The 18,056-nt window shown below is 38.3% G+C and overlaps 1 protein-coding gene across 8 annotated transcripts in view; it reads right to left on the reverse strand.

Annotated features, from left to right (window-relative positions):
• The window catches only part of ADGRL2 (adhesion G protein-coupled receptor L2), a 624,153-nt gene that overhangs the window by 491,693 nt on the left and 114,404 nt on the right, over positions 1-18,056 (reverse strand). For all 8 annotated transcript variants that reach the window (XM_058716832.1, XM_058716841.1, XM_058716842.1 and 5 more), the window contains exon 3: positions 4,909-4,977. The gene's annotated coding sequence lies outside the window, so the exon portion shown is untranslated. The remainder of the gene's footprint in view (positions 1-4,908; positions 4,978-18,056) is intronic.

Raw genomic sequence — 18,056 nt, forward strand, 5'->3', positions numbered from 1 at the left:
TCAACAATAGCATTTCTATTCTAACCAGAAAAAATAGATCAATGAAAAGTACAACCTAATGGTTGAAATTACTGTTATATACAAAACGAATACATTTTCCCACTGGTAATGCCTTTGGCTATAGAGGAAAGATGGTTTCCATGGAAGGATTACAATGTTTTATATCTAATTAGTTGGGAAAGCTTTAGGCAAAATCAGAACTACAGATCCTGGAAACTGAATACAGTGAGGACTTAATAGACACGAAGAAGAAAAGGTAAGATAAATGGAAGACCTTCCAGACGGTGAGAACAGTCAGTTAGAGAGTGGGCAAGAACATGAAGAGTATGAAAAGAAGACAAAGAAAGTTTTATATGAAAGTGAATAATAAATGAGAAGAGATTAAAAAGTAAACTGGCCTTAAATCTGAAAGTAAAGAGCCAAAGAGCTATGACGGTACTCTGTATTTTGAATGTCAAAATTAAGGAACTCCATTGGGAAATAAGTTTATGGAATGAGCAAAATCAACCTTAGAGTCAGATTGATTTCTACTTTGAGGGGGTGGGGGGCTCGAAGTCATTAGCATTGGGTCTGTTTTATTAACACCATGGCTTTCCCTTTACTTCCAAGAAAAAGCACATATGATGCTTTTACTCTTCATAATTCACTTGCTTAGTCAAATACTCATTGATTTTTCTGAATCTGTAGCCCATCTGCCTGCAAAACATTCATTGACTTCATGGGACTAAATAATAAGTATTGGTTGATGTTAATGTACATACATGCAATAAAACTGTCAACTTAGTCATCTTACTGGTATACCTGAGTATATAAGAAAAGCGTCATTAGACAGTGAGGCAGCACTGTCTGAGAGGTAGTGTACATAATGGAAAGAGCATGCCCTTTGCCCTCAGAAAGACACTGGTTCAAGTCCTGGCTCTGCTACTTGCTACTTGTTAAATTTGATCCAGTTAAATTTTTTGAGCCTCATTTCTTTATCTTTAAACCAGGGACAAAACCTTTTCCCTGTATATAAATGTGGTGAGGATTAAATGAGATATATATATATATATATATATATATATATATATATATGTTAAAGCATATGACAGAATGCCATGCGTGCAATCAGCTCTCAATCCATGGTAGCTACGATCGCCACTGTCATCAGCATACTTACAGTTTACTTTCATAACACAGTGCAACTTAGAGTTTCAGGAATAGTATCTGATTTTAATTTTGTGTGAGTCGAGTTTTGGATTATTAATATAAGTGATCTCCTTTTTCCCTTAGATGGCAAATGGTTAATTCATAGAACTAATTCAGGGACTCACCTTCTATATTCTCACATCGAAATAAGCTTTGTACCCAAGCCCAGCATTTGGGTCTTAAAGGCTTGAACTCCATTAAAAGAGCTGTAATTCTTTCTGAGAGGAATGATTCTCTCCACTCATGATGGAATCTTCACTGTTGCAATGTGAGGGGCCAGACTCATATCCCAGGTAAGCTTGGGATTTGGGCGGGATGTCTATTCTCGATTTCACTGGTCATGGAAGAGTGAACGATCTGTTTGGTGGGACCTACCTAGCCCCTTCAACTGACTACTTAACCAGCCCCTTCAACTGACTACTCCTTCGCTTTGTGTTTAGTGGTCAAATAGCTCATTACATAGACCCTGGATAATATAAATCCAGGACCACTGGTTATTTGGCCCAGAAAAGAACTACATATCCTGCTGTATTCATTATTAAAATCCCATCTTGGATCCTACCACTTCCATCAGAACTCTTATAGAAGTTATAATTTATAACATTGAGATGAACCCATACATATATTTTTGTGATGATAATATTTATTTTGTATATGCTGATTTTACTTTCATATATACAGAAAGTAGGGGTCACACTTTGAATGTCAAAGTGGAAAGTAGGGGTCACACTTTATACTCTTTTTTAATACATCCTTTCTGAGGTGGAACAGCTTTGGATATATTAGAGACCCCCAATAAAATTAATTAAATAACTTAAAAAAAAGAAGTTTCTAAATATCTAGTCAGTGAACCTAAAAAATGCACACATTTAGCTTGTACTTTTTTGTGATTTTAAAGTTTCCAGTGACCATGAACAGGACGCATTTTAAACTAACCAACCATTTCATTCGTGAAATGATGGAATCAGTGCACAAGAGGAAGAGGCAGGTAAGTTGCAGGAAAGACTGACAGCGGGATGTGGATTTGGCTCATGTTAGAATTCGCTAAATGTTTTTGTTGCTTGAAAGTTTTTCTTAAAAATCAGCTTTCATTTTTGAGACTCCTTTATTTATTTCTTCAAATATTATACCAAAAATTTCAGTTAGATGGTTGCTAATTGCTCAAGATCACTCAGAAAATTCCGTTGCAGATTTGGGACTAGAACTCAAAAACGCTATCCCAGCCATGTCTTTTTAACAATGACACTTACCTGTGATGATGGTTATAAGGAACAGACATTATCCATTCATATTTCTTACATTACCATAGCAATCAAAGTTTATTTATAGCATAAAGACCCCAGAAAAATTATGCTGGAATATTTTAACATAAAACAATTTAAAATTTTTGAAGTATGACACTAAAGTATTGTCTTAATAGCTAATATTATCCCTTCCACCATAACTATTGCTTGCTTATTTTCAATATTATAGTGGTGTGCTCTTACTCAAGATTATATTGAGACAATAATATTTGCATGATACTATTCAAGATTATTTTAGGACAATGGTATTTGTGTGATTATTATTCAAGACTATATTATGATCTACTATATTTAAAGGATATACTTTGAAAATTGGAAAATGAGAGAAATATTCACACAAACATGTGAGTAAAAATTGTGATGGGGAATGGTATTTATTATTTTTATAAGAAATTTTCTCTTCCAATAAACAACTTATTATTAACACCTGTTCTTTAAAAGATACGGCATTATTTCCACTTTGCCAAATATTGCCCATTTGAATGATTGTAACACTGTATCACTGTTAACTAAATATTATAACAGTATGGTTAATTAAAAAAAGATTCTAACTTCAGTTTATTTCTTACGTCTTACTCAAGTTAATAGTCTTTAAATGGCTCAGCAGATAACTAGTTTAAAACTTATACTTGCCGTTTTCTGCATTTGGTTATTAAAATAAAAATCTAGCCATAATCAATGATGTCATTTGTAAGAAATATCTAAATCGGGTAAAATAAACCATATCTATACATGTCTTAAAGGATCAGTTTCATGTATTTTTATTTTTAAAGTTAATGTTAGAAATCAAATCGTGATCAGTTGCATTTTGGAGATGAGAAAACTAGGTCAGAGAGCAGTTAATGACCCAGAATTAAACCTAGGTGTTCCAAGGATCTGTAGACCATACAGTGGTGTTATTTATTTTCTTTTCTCTGTTGCATTCCTTTCAGTCCTGAAACAGAGGGATGGGAGATTTGAGAAATACGCTTTTGCTAATGGAGGAAGGAGAAATCCAATGACTTGTTCTGACCAGCTAGCGGGATGGTAATGTTTATTAGAAGAGAAGGATGGATACCAGTGGAAACACAGACTACTGGCAAATCTACTGGAGAGATGAAGTCATTAGCCATATATAGGCTCATTAAGCTCTAATGGTGATCATAATCATCCTTTCGTGATTTGGAAGAACCGTGCCTCCCTCCATCCCTTTGAAAGGCTTTTTGTTTTGTAGATCCCTTTTTATTCTGCTTCCTGAAACTCGATGCCAATTGATGTTTGCATGTTTCTGAAATGGCCCTGAGTCTTCTAATTGATTCTCCCACTACACTGTGCTGCTGAGCTGGCAGGCACCCCGCTTTCAGGTCACTTTGGACGTCACACCACCTAGGGCTAGCCAGGGACCCATTCAAAGGGCAATGGGATGCCAATTATTTCCCTTCCTGGCATTTACATGAAAGGTATAATATATCTCCTTTAGGAGGAAGGCTGCTAAGAGGGAATTGGGAGTTTGCTTCCCTTAATAATTCCCCCAACCACCAAGTTTCTGGACTAAAGGTAAATTGAGAACCTGAAACAAAGTGAGGAGGTAGAATGAAAGCCCTTTAGTTAATCAGTGAATTTAGTGTTTTCTAGGTACTAGGCAATACTTGAAGTGCTTTGCATCTGCCCATCTGTTTATGTACTATGCCACAGCCCTTGCAAGTGAGTACTATTATTTCTCCCACTTTATAGATGAGAAAATTGAAGGCCACGGTGTCATTGCTGGCAAATTTGAATTTAGGTAGGCTCTGAAGCTTAGGCTTTTCACCATTTTGCTATAGGGGATGTCAAAGATCCTGTATGTACCTTCACATAGATTGGCAGCCTCTAGAAATAAATAATTATTTTAACAAGCAGGAAAGCAAATGATGACTGTGGTTTAGAGAAACAGAAAAACGAGGCCATCGTCTCTCAGTTCCTGTACCGCACACTTCCTCATCCGATGTCACTTGCGGCAGAGGTAGCCTTCATGGGATGTTTTGTACCTCCTCCTACCTCCACAACGGAATGCATCCTAGTAACTTTGGGCTTGGTGTGTGACAATAAAGGCTTTAATCACTCCACTTGACAGTGGGATTTGTGATGTGCTGGCATGCCCCAGGGCAGGAGCCTCCTAAGATCACAAGAATAGTTACTTGAAAAAATCGAGGTAGGTAGCCAGCCTTATGCAACATACAACAGATAATCTGATTCTGAAGACAGCCAACCCACAGATGCAGTTTATTGTTCCCACAGCGCCACCCAGGATCATGATTCTGCCTTCTACTAAAGGACCACCCAGCATCTTAACTTAGCAAGTCTCCAGCAGACAAATGAAGAACAACACGTTTCCACAGTGCTGGAATTCATTCCGTAATTGAATCCATTATGTTATATTTTGAAAGTAATCATTTACCTTATGAATCTATGTGGGCTCCATCGTCTTCAGAACGAGTTGTGTGGTTTAGGGTGAGTTGTCTGAGTCCTAAAAGGAAGACAAACAAACCCAGAGTTCAAATTCAGCATGAAAAGAATATCAATAAGATTGTAGATAAATTCTCAGTGTATGTTAAATATTGTTTTGAGTTAGATGCAAATTACAAAGGTATTTACTAGTTTGGAGTTTCAGAGAAAATAGAATTTGGATGCCATGGAATATCTTCTGTGTTTGTTACCCCTGTGCTTTAAGAACCAGCTCAGACTAGGGGTACCTGGGTGGCTCCCTCGGTTAAGTGCCACTTAGGCTCAGGTCATGATCTCGAGGTTCATGAGTTCCAGCCCCCACATCGGGCTCTGTGCTGACAGCTCAGAGCCTGGAGCCTGCTTCAGATTCTCCCTCTCTCTCTGCTCTCCCCTGTCTCTGCTCCTTCCCCACTCGTGCTCTGTCTCTCTCTGTCTCTCAAAAATAAACATTAAACAAACAAACAAAAAAGAACCAGCTCAGACCAAAAAAAGTGAAAGGGTCTAAAATGTTCCTGAAATGAAGCAGTGTATCTGAACCCAGGAGGGAGGAGCAGGCTGCCCCCCACCTGGGGACACGGGTTAATAAAAAGATCAATTGCACTCTTATCTTGTTAGTCATTAGACAGCCCATTGATGCCACCTGCTTACTTTAAATGTGAAAGTACGGCCCAGCCATTGGAAAGCTGCCACCATCACTTGGGAACCCCCTTTCTTTCTGCTGTGGCGATAGAAGGGAAAAGGCCAAAGTCGGACCCTTAGAAGCTGAGCATCTGTTCCTTCGGTAAGCACAGATGTGAGTGAGAGCAAATCTGAAAGCAAGTCTTTACCCAGGGAAGGGAGGGTGTGTGGTTTTTCTCTTCAATGATTATAGCACGGTATGAGGAGGTCATAAAGTTAATATTAATGTGAATGCAAGAAACATTTTAAATGTAAAAACTAAAATGGCTCAGAGGAATTTTCTTCTTTCCTTGGGTAATTGTATCCCTCAGATCTGATGTGGCCATAGCTTAAAAACACACAGATTACACAAACTTTTTGTTTGCTTTAATGTTCTTTAGGGATTGCTGCCTCTTTTTCAGCTGTCAATGATTCTTTCCCAAAAGCAGAAGGAAAGATTTACCTGTCTCACTTTTGTATCCATTGACAATGATTCAAGTTTCAAAAGAAACGTTATACATTTCCTAAAGCAAAGAAAGTGCCTACTTACCATTGGTAGACAGGGAAGGAACTTTATTTTTTTATATTGGTAATCAGATCTTTTTCCTCAGAAGCCAGTGTCTACCTCTCTCGGCTTCTGCAAACAGCAGCCATAAACGGGCCTCCTGTTTTCTCACCCCCTGACGCTACACTTAAGCAGACATCATTCGCATGATGGGCGGACTCCAGACTTCGACCTTCATAGCAGATAAGTCAGTATTCATTTCTCTCTTCATAAAATGAGTAGATTTAATTTACCTTGTATATATTTGATGGAATGCGTGTTTATTATTTATCGATTATTACTACTCAAGCAGTTAGTATTTCTTTTGCTACCAGTAATCGCTTTCTCTCTCTGTTGGACATTCCAATTCCAGTCAAAACCATTTTGCAAGTAGAGAAATGGTGTGAAGTAGCAGTAAGCTACAATTTCTCGAAGCACTGAGATGGTAAAGTCAACTCGTGGTCTGTTAATCACTACTTTCTCTTATGCTCACTTCAGTCTCTAACAGTCAGGCTTACTATATGTAGGCTCTGAATACTTAAAATTCATTCCCAATCAAGCAGTATGTAGATGGATGGATTTTCCATCAAGTGAGTCATACCCACAAGAGACAATCAAGCAGTGTCTCTGGCCTAAAGCCGACATAGTTTAATCAAGGGAATGGACTAAGAAATGACAGCCTATTAAAAAAGTATTATTTGGTGAATTTTAAAACAATAGAATTCCAAGATGGGCTGACTGTCATACATTTTGGAGGCTAGACAAGTTATTACTTGTTGCCTGAATATAAAGAATTTATAATTATATCACTCATATCCTTGATGGAAGTATGTTGTGAAGAATATGGCTCTTTTATAGTTTGGCATGTACAAATTACTAGTAAGAGAGCAAGAAACTAAGTTTTTGGAGACCAGTAATTTTTAGTTTTTCAGCAAACTCTAAGTTTGTTGTGAAATGGGGCAGGATTTTTTTGTTTGTGAATACAGAGGCTTTGATCAGACTGTTAGAGTGAGGCTGCAAAACTTGACCTTAAAATGGTTGATGAAAAATGGACATACATCCCTTTTCCATGTGATCTTGCATCAAAATGACAGTCCTGGGATGCAGTTCAGCCAGGTCTAATGCTGAATTTAGCACCATGTTTTATGATGAGGGTCCAACATAACCATAAGGGTTCAATGATGAGTGACGAAGGAAAGTTTGCCAGATAGACTCATCCTAGGTTTCACACTGCCCTTGGTGAAGTCCACTTACAGATGGACATAATATCTTAGATTATAGTTGAAAAAGCTAAGGGAATAAAGTAGCACTTGAGGTTTTTTCTTGCCAATTTCTTCATCTCATGTTTAACTAATAGATATGAGATTAACACAGAAATAATGGGCATCTCATTATGTAATTTTGTAAAAAAGGAATATTTTCATCTGTAATAAGGAAGCTCATTTTAGGGGCCCCTGGCTGGATCAGTCAGTGAGCATGTGACTCTTGATCTCAGGGTTGTGAGTTCAAGCCTCACACTGGGTGTGGGAGATTACTTACAAATAAAATCTTTAAAAGAAAAAAGAAGCTCATTTTGTAGGATGAATTAATATTGGCTATCAGACTATGCTGCTATCTTTAAGAGATCAAAGGTAACTGAGTAATTGTTGACATCTGTAATAATGAGTATAGCTTTTGAACTGATAACCAGACTCTTTAAAAAAAATTTTTTTTTAATGTTTATTTATTTTTTAGAGGGAGGGAGTGACAGAGCGAGAGCAGGGAAGGGGCAGAGAGAGAGAGAGAGACACAGTATCTGAAGCAGGCTCCAGGACCTGAGCTGTCAGCACAGAGACCAATGCGGGCTCGTGCGAACCCATGAGCTGTGAGATCATGACCTGAGCCGAAGTTGGACACTTAACCGACTGAGACACCCAGGCGCCCCAAGACTCTAATTTTTTTAATAGGCATTTATATTTGAAAATGCAGGTTCAAAAAATTTTCAATTATTTCTTGACAGTTTAGGCACATGGTTTAAAGATTCAATGCATGCCATATCAGATCATTTAGAACATTACAGGAATATAATTAATTTTTATATATGTCTTTTACATGCAGAACATACGTACTAACTTTGTGAACAAACCTAATGAGGGCAGCATTAACCAAGTGTAGTCAAACGTACAAAATAAGCTATTTTTGCTAAACTTTGAGATTGCCTTATTTATCAGAATGGGACTTGCTAGTCACCTTTGAATACAACCTTTATTATCGTTGTTGAATAAAAACTTCTCTCTTCCTTGAAAAGAATTACTCCTTGTGTCATTTCTTCAAACTTTGAAGTCGGTTTCTTGGGGAAATTTTCCGATATGAAAACAATAGGATCTAAAGAACTCAGATGTCTGAGCAACATTTAGTCCTGATGTGCTGGTGATATCAATATTTAAAAATGCAAGGCCAGGACTTTAACAATCAATTTAGAATGAGTATTGTTTAAACCATAACTTAGGGGAAAATCTATGAGATTCAAGAAAAAATAAATTCCAAGCGATATGAAAGCAACATTTTAATCATCAAGATGCAAATGAAGAAGCTATAATTATGAGTATATACTGAGAAAAGAGTACATAATTCAATACGGGAAAAAAAGCTCAAGAATGAAAAGAAGCCAGCTTAGAGAAAAAGTGCATCCAGTGATATGTCATCTCGAGAAAAAAGGCAAAGTGAAATGAATTTAAGTAAAACAGAGGAGGATTCCGGTATCATCTTATATTATCTTTCACATCTAAGACAGACAAAATTATTTTGAAAAGTTTGGAGGGAACTCCGCAGGCTTAATATTCTGTTATTGAAAAGAGGTACATCTCTTCTCCGCGGTTCATGCTGGAACGATGATGATAAACTCTTCACTGAACCTTCTGTTTCAGAAGCAAGTGTAATCATCAGGGAAAGATTAACTTTTCTCCTTTCTATGTTGCCCTGCATGATACAGGCTGAGGAGGCTTTTGAAGTCACAACTAATATTATCATTTCCCTAATTAAAACAACAACAACTCGGAAGAGTCTGAGTGCAATGGAGCTTTCACAGAGGCGAGCCTGGCCTCTTAATTGGAGCCTCATATTCCAGGATGGGGACATTAGACAGTAGGCAATCAATTGGGAAGGGCTGAGGATGTTTGAGCAAGAGAGTGAATTAACCAGAAATCCAATTTAAGTAGATGAAGTGTGTGTACTATAGATCAAAGCAAGGACAGAAAACAGATTTATTCAATAATTAACCCAACAAATAGTTTTAGCAGTATTTAACATTTAATGGTACTATTTGAATAATAACTTTCAATGTTAATAATATGGTATGTTCATACTGTGATAATATTTAATAATAGTAGCACTAAGTAAATAGTTCTTTCTGGTGTTATTAGGTACTGAGGATACAGACGTGAACTAGTTGGCCAAGGTCTCTGCTTTCACAGACGGAAGACAAGCATAAAATATCACATAATTGAGAGAGAAGTGGGGAGGGAGGGAGAGGAACATGTGTTTTGAGAGTGTCTAATTCTGGAGGAATGCTCTTGTTATGTTAAGCTGAGTCTAAGGCTATGAAGATTGGATAGTAGGCTATTGTTATAGTCCAGACAAGAAAGAGATTAATGAGAACCTAGACTAGGTGGGAGCAAGGGGAATTAAAAGGAAGAAAAAAGATGCAAGAGGTATTTCAGAGACAATCAATAGAAACTGGCAACTGCTGAGATGTGCAGTACAGGAGAGAGGAGAGACATAGATGAATTAGAAACTTGGAGCCTCACTGAAGAAATCGGGTTGCTATGAACAGATCCACAGATGTCAAAAGGCCGAACTAGTCTGAGGGGGTAATGATGGATCCGGATGTGGTATATTGTGTTTTCTGTGTCAGAAAGTCTCATGGAGGTGACAGTACATAGCTGGAACTGTAAGATTATAAATTAGGGGAGAAACGAAGAGAGAGTTGGGTGTCATTCTGATGGACAGTTAAAGCTGTGGGGTGGGGCCTCCGTAGAACTGGGGGTTCTGGGAAATGATGCAATTGGGGGAAAGGAAAGAGGTAAGGTGAGTAGAAATAAGATCAGACAGTTAAAATACCGATTCCCACGCCATCAACACTGAGCACTTTACAGGGGTCAATTTACTTCATTTTCACAACAACCCCTAGAGAGCGGATTTTGTTATTAACGCTGTTTCATAAGTTAGGAAAGGGAGCTACAGAGAGGTCGCTGAGGCCACACAGCTCATAAGAGTTAGAGTTTTGGAGCCCCTGTCCTTAACCCTGTGCTGGAGCTTCTTAGGTGGAATAAATGATTTTGAAAAGAGGGTTCCTCTTTACTAGAACAGGTATCCTACAGATTAAATTTAAGTGGTTAGGGGGCGTCGGTTGAGTGTCCGACGCTCAAGTCACGATCTCGCGGTTCGTGAGTTCCAGCCCTGCGTCGGGCTCTGTGCTGATGGCTCAGAGCCTGGAGCCTGCTTCGGATTCTGTGTCTCCCTCGCTCTCCGCCCCTCCCCCACTTGTGCTCTGTCTCTCAAAAGTAAATAAATGTAAAAAAAAAAAAAAATTAAAAAAAAAATTAAGTGGTTAGGTTACCAAAGTGTAGAGCTGCACCTGAGAGTTAAAGCAACATGCATGACAAACACGGGCAAAAGAGGGGGCTTTGGTAGGAAACAAATGACTATGTGCAAAATAGTTCTGTTACACTTTTGACAGGTGCTGTGAGGACAAGTTCAAGCTTCTATGAAAGTCTATCCTAAGGGGTCCTAACCTGTTTTGTGGGAGGTACAGGGGATTGCTATCATGGAAGTCTACCTTGAGAAAGTGCCATTTAAACTGAGACATACATCATGGGTAGGAGAGGAAAGAGAAGGGCATTCCAGATGTGAGGGCCTTGAGACAGGAGGAGTGTTTAGGATTTGAGGAGTAAAGAAATCTGGGGCAAAGATAAGGGAAAGGAGGCCCTGAGGATTCTGGACTTTATCCTAAGAGTTATGGGAAGCTATTGACGGATATTAAGCAGGAGAGTGACAAATTAAGGCTCAGAGAATTTAAGTAAACTGCCTGAGATCATACAGCTGCTAATTGAGCCCAAAGGAAACCCAGATCATCCCAGCTCCAAGGTCCTCCTTCTCACAAAACGTATTACTGTCCAGGGCTGGATGGCAAAATGCTTAACAACCAACTCTCTGGGGGAAAAGCAATGATTTGCAGCATTTTTTGATATTAGTGGTGTAATTACCATCACAGATTTTAAGCTACTCATGTGTCCCAAGTTACCGGCAGAATTGGAAAGAGATGCTCCCTATCACACCAGGATATGATATTTTTAACATTCAAATGCAAGAAGCAGAAATACCCTCAAGAACGCAGAAAACAGTACAGTGTACTACAATAATTAGGAAGTGATGAGTTCTGTGTATTTATTGACTTCGTTTTTAGTACAATGTACTTAAATCAAAATTTATACAATTAATTTTTAATAGTGGCCTTCTGGGGGAACAGACAGCTTGCCAAATTCCTGAAGCTTTAATAATAGGATCTCCTGAGCAGGTACAAGCTGGCAGCCCCTCAAAGATCCACGTCTTGGGTGCAAATTTTTATTTTCTTACTTCTGTTTTGGGAGATGGCTCCTGGAATCTTAGAAAAAATGTCACTCATGTCTTTGCATTTATCTCATTGTGTGGATCATGGAGCATATTCAATGAGAAGAAGACATTTTTTTCCCCAAAAAAGAGTAGAAGAAGGGCACTGAGGGGAGGCAGAGCTGTGCAATGTCCTCCGTGAGGACATCAGGTGACTAAGAGCAAACATTTCTGGCTGACTTCTCACTTTCACTCTCCAACAGCCAGGAGAGAAAGCCTCTGGTTTCAAATACAAATTTATAACTGTTGCATTGAAGCTAAACTTACATTCTCTGTATCCATTATCACTCAGTCCTATTATTGTCATGCAACCTCCTCTTTAGGAAAACCACTGGACCCTAAAATAAAATGTTCAGAAACATGCAAATGAAAATGGTTTAAACTCTCAGACTTTGGCAGTGTTACTTGAGTTGCTGTGGCCTCAGAAGGGACAATCATAATATTTTTCTGGCTGTCTTGTCTTGATTTATAATTTGAATCTCCATAAATGATAATAGAGAGGGCAATTATCAAAGAAATGGAAAGGGCAATTATCATTAAATTGAAAACACATCACACATCCAGCAGGATGAATGACTGAGCTAAAAACAGATTTTGTGGATCTTGCAACTGTTCCAAAAGAACTTAATGGAAGCAACTTCATCTCCCCACCTCCTCCAATTAACCAGATGACTTTGGATATATTTTCCTTTTTTTTCTTTTTTTCCCTTGGATGATAACACAAGGCCTGTTAAACTAATCTGCCTGAATACTGACACTACTTAGGAGATGTAAATTTATGAGAATAAACCAGTTGCTGTTTGCCTAGTGTGAAAAAAAGCTTTCCTTTTTTTCTGTAAAAACAGTAGAGAAAAATTAGTTCCCTTGTTTGTACATTTGTGTGAGGATACCCATCTCATCTGCTCTGAACTCTTGCAATGAATCTTTTTCAGTGAGGCAGCATGGTGTTGTGTTCATGAGGTTAAATAATAGACGAGACACTGAAATTTCCCTAAAGGGCTTTTGTCTTGGTTGGATAAATTGGACAGGGTGTAATCCAAAGTATAGGTTATTAGTTATCATTACTATAAATATGGAAGTAAGAGGTAAATGTTTATGAATGCCCTTTATGGAAAATTCTTACCATTTGGATTTACTGTTTTAAAGAGTAGAATTCTAGGCATTCTCTGGAAGGGGTGAAATGTGGAAGGGGATAAAAACAAAATACAAAAATTGCCTTCGTCGGCATATCTGTATAGTAAAAATTGTGGTGGTATGAATGTCAATATTTGCCTATATGAAGCCTTATATAATCGGATCCAATCAGATCTTGATAGAGAATAACTAGGGTTCCCCCTTTTGTATTAAGTTCTGGCATACTTATCTTTGTAATATATGGGTCATGAAGAAACCAAATATGGAACGATGGAAACGCTAGGATGAATTTAATTTATGTTTCTTTCATCTGGGTTTCTACTTTCCCCGTATTGGTGTTTGACAGAACCATTGGTCCTTGACGGGCCATTGGTTAATGCTTAACCACCATCAGGTATATTTACTTGAGAACAAAGAACCATAAGATGATACCAGCCCATGTGGCTATACTCTTAGTTACAGAGCTCAGACATTACGGTAATAGATGAAAACGAATATATAGTTCTAAAGAAAGATGGAAAGAAAACTAAACTAAAACCTGTTATTTGTCAGATACGTTAAATACATGTAATTTTAACGTTGCCACTCCCTGGTTGCACCAAATCTGTCAGTGAGTCCTGTATTTGTACATCCCTCCCCTGTCCAAACAAAAAGAAATCGATTAACTTTTACTGTGCTATCCTGTGACATTTGTATGTACCTTCCCCTTCACGTTGGAGGACCTCGCTGTGCCTGCTATGTGCACGCTCTGATGTCTTGTTGTGTTGCTTGGGGAACAGAATATATGCTGTCCTGTCTAGCTGCCAGCCATATACAACATCAGTGCTGAATATTTTCCTTTTAAATACGTATGATTCTCTGCCAAGGCTTTTTTTTTTTCTAGCTTCTACCTTTCACATATTCTAGAGCAGTTTGTGCAATGTTAGAAATATTTGAGAGCTCTCCCAAAACAATAAAACAGAAAAAAAAGTGTCCAGTTTACTCACTATGAGTTTACATAAAAATGTGTGTATATCCATAAACTGCCCATCTTGAGTTGATTTCGTGTGTGTGTGTGTGTGTGTGTGTGTGTGTGTGTTGAAGAAAGAAAATTGTTACATTCATCAGTTTATCTTGGTCAGTACATTTATTTTTAAATACTAAGTACACGAAAAAACAGGAAGTGGTTTCCTTTTCAAAAATACCCCGAAGTTCTGAGCACTTTGAATTTGTTGAACTCTAAACCCACCCCATCTGTTGATAAAGTAATCGACTTTTGGACATTCTCACGAAGGGTCTGGGGTGGGGAATCCCCCTTGAATTCTAGGAAGTTGTTCTTTGGACATGATATTTACTTCCTTTGAGGTCACAATTTTTCTTGATAAATGTAAATATTTAAATATTTATTTGTAACATGGTTGTTAAACTTATTCAATATCCTGTTTCAATTCCTGTGTCAAATACTGGTGGAGTAGAAAGGTCAATTTATGGATCCATATGGTCACAGAGTAAATACTGAATTACTAAGAAGTGAACTTAATATTATTTTAATATTTTAAAATGTGTCCAGAACATAAGAGGAGTTTTTGAAACAAAGAAATTGAAAAGCCATCCACTCCAAGGTAGAGTATATTAATAGTCATATCAATAGCTTCTTTATCATTAATATGTTTGGGAATTGGTACATGTTTATCAACTGTGTCCAGACCTTTTGTTGAAATCTTTGTGGACTGAATTTAATTGTCATAGGAACCCCATGAGGTATGCCTCGTTGCCTGACTTCACAGATTTTTCAACTCAGAGAAGTTTAAAAAAAAACTTTTCGTGTCAGTAAGCAAGCAAACAGCAAAGCAGGGCCTTAAACCCGGACCTGTCAGATTCTAAGGCCTGTGAATAGCAAAAGGCAGTTTTCAAATTGTGCCTAATGTCAACTATTCTGGAGGTAAAGTAGGACTTGTTCATATGGTTGTGCTTCTTAAGAGAGTTACAGTTAAAAGCTTCTCCAGATAACAGATGATATCCTAATTTTTAAAACATGTAAATAAATCAGAATGTCAGTTCTCTCTGGGTCTCTCTGCTCACACTATTCCCCCAACCCCAATCACAGTCCCATTTTCCACAGCCAAACATCCAAGTTCTATATTCACTAGGGGTTCATTCATTTATTCAGTCAACAAATATTCATGGTACTCTCATTATATACCAGACATTTTTCCAAGCCCTGAAGAAAAAAAAAAGTCCCTATGGTTGTAAAGTTTATATTTTGGATAGGAGAGAGAAAATAAACACATGTGTACATATACAGAAACATAATGACAAGTAAGTTCAAATGGCAATAAATGCAAAGAAGAAGAATAAAAGGAACTTAGAGCATAATAAAAACTAGGTCAGGACCTAGAACATGATAAAAACCGACTTTTATTGAAAATATGTTACAAGTGTCAGACACTGGTCTAGGCACATTACACAGGTCAATTATTTAATCCTTACAAGACTCTATGTGGTGGATATTTTATCTGCGGTGGGTTGAAGATGGAGGCAAATTATCAACTACTCTTCAAACTGAGAGGCAGGGTTTAAGTTCTCTCCCTTTGAATCTGAGCTGACTTGCTCAGTGACTTGCTTGATGAATAAAATGAGGCAGAAGAGACAACGGACTAGGTCTGGACTTCTGCCTTGCTCCTTTGAAGCCTCGAGCTGCCATGTTAAGAAGTCAGACTAGGGCCTCCATGCTGTGAGAAAGCCTGAGGGGTCAGGTGTGAAGTGATCCTCAAGGGAACCAGCCTACAATGTGAACGAAGCATGTTGGATGGCCAACCCCATCAAGGCTACTATTCAGCTGGGACCCGACCCCACCAGAATGACAAACCCCAAATGGGAACCACCCAATGGGGCCTAGTCATTCACAGAAAAGTGAAAGATAATAATAAAGAGTTGGTTTAAACCATTAAGTTTTGGGATATTTTGTTATGCAGCAATGGATAATTGGAACAATTATAATCTTCCTTTTATACAGGAGAAAAGCAGGGGAAAGAAAGGCTGAGTGATTTGCTTGCCAAATGGTAGAATCTGGATTCAAACCCTTTCAGGCTTACCCCCCTGGGCACTGCTCTACCCCTGGAGGGAAATCAGCATTCTCAGCGTGCCCGTGACTCAAGTCGGTAGTTACCATCTACTTTACATTTCATTTTCGCCATTGAATCACAATGGTTAAGACTCAGAGCACACTGCCATTGGAATATGATTGCTCTGGACAGCCGCTGGGGTGCTTTTGCAAAGAGACCTTGTGGTGTCCTTGACCCGGAAGTATTATGTGGTCCAAGACCTTTTGTGGATTGGAATCTTAAGAAAAATAAGGAGAATATGGAGGAGATTGACCTGTGCTAATCTATAATCCTTTCATTGTGTTGTAAAATTATGGGAATTATTCCAGTGAAATAGGAAATTGCACGGCATTTTGATTAAAGAAAAGGAGCATGAAGTAATTTTGTTAAAATAAAGGGCAAATAGTTGTCACCAAATCAGGTATCTTGGCATACAAATATGTTACATCCCTTGTCTAATACACAGAACTGATATTTGGATGGAAGTTACCGGATGTCTGTAGCATGATAGCATTAACCAGCGAGTGTCTGAGCCAGATGTTCCTTCCTCAGCAAGGAAGGACAGATAAAAAAGTACAATGTTTCCAAGCAAGCTACTGTACATATTTCCAAAGATGTTTTTCCTTAGAGCATTTACAGTTTAGTTTAGCTGTTTCCATTCTGAAGACTTTGAATACACAACAATAGAACAGCTCATGCTAGCTCAAAGGAAAGAACTTCATAGGTGCTGCACATTTACCTCGAGCCTTCCAGGGGAAACTCCTGGTGCTCTTGATACTTTCCTGTCAGACTATTATACAATCCAGTGCCTTTTCCAAGCAGGAAATATGATGTTCCAAAGACAACTTGACCTCCTGTTTGAAAATGGTGGGGGTGGGGGGTGCGTGAGGTGGGGAGACAAACCAGGCATAGTCTAAGTATACTTAATTCACAGACCCACTCACAAATACAAACAAGTTAATTTTGTTAAGAACACAAGATAACGTTTCACTCAAGACAAAATCCCAATCATTTATTCTCCTCTGGAGTACTTCTCATGCATCCTTGAGTTTTTAAAAGTTCAAGTGTTGCATAAAAAATCAACATAATTACAGAAAGCAGTCCTTAAACAAGAATATCCTGTTTTGTTTCCTGCATACTCACTGGGGTGGCGCATCTGAATCCTTGACAACATCCAACTCCAAGAAGAAAACATCAAGACTGCTTGCTGATCTTGGTTTTTACATAGAGCTCCTCAGCAGTAGGGCTATTGGCCCCAATGTGTAAGCCGACAATCACCCTATTGTTTACTTTCCAGTCAGAAAAGCTATGCTGCTTTTCTTCACTCTGTATGGTCTCTATAATCCTAACAGTCATGTTCACTCAGCAGTAAGCCCGAATATATGTTTCCCAGAGGAGTTTCAAATACATGAGATAGATTAGCATCTCTGTGGCTTGATGCAATCTGTGACAGATTCGACGGTAATAAACATTTTAAAGTGTGGTCAGTACTAAATTATTTGCCGAAGAACAATTTTGTTCCTGAGGTAGACAAAAATTAGCAATAACTTTTGGGGCAGTAAATACATTGGCCGAGGGATAATACAACACCCTCAACCTCTTGCCCTCTCGGCATTTCATTCTGTGCAAAGGGAGGAAAAAAAGCCCAATTGTGTGCTGATGAATTAGAAAACTTCATGAACATTCAAGAAAGACACATGCCACTACAAATTAACCATTGGCAGGGCAAGGTATTCATCCTTTCTGTCAGATTCTGTGGGAAGTATGCCTTATTAGCATGGAAACCCAAAGAAGTAATAGATCAGCCCATGTTCACTTATCCTGCACAAAGAAGAGGCGATCTCAGTTCTGGAAAAATAAATAGCGTGGATCTTTCTACCCCCATTTCAATCCTAAAATTGAAAATCACTAAATGAAATCCCACTTCCCTTCAGCTTCCAGTGTGTGTCCGTGCTTACAATGGAACTCGGTTTTGCATTTTAAATCAGTTCCATCATCACCCTGAAAGTGATCACAGGGCTGCTAAGTCTCTGTCTC

The sequence above is a fragment of the Neofelis nebulosa genome, chromosome 2, assembly GCF_028018385.1.
Source record: "Neofelis nebulosa isolate mNeoNeb1 chromosome 2, mNeoNeb1.pri, whole genome shotgun sequence".
Classification (NCBI taxonomy): Eukaryota; Metazoa; Chordata; class Mammalia; order Carnivora; family Felidae; genus Neofelis; species Neofelis nebulosa.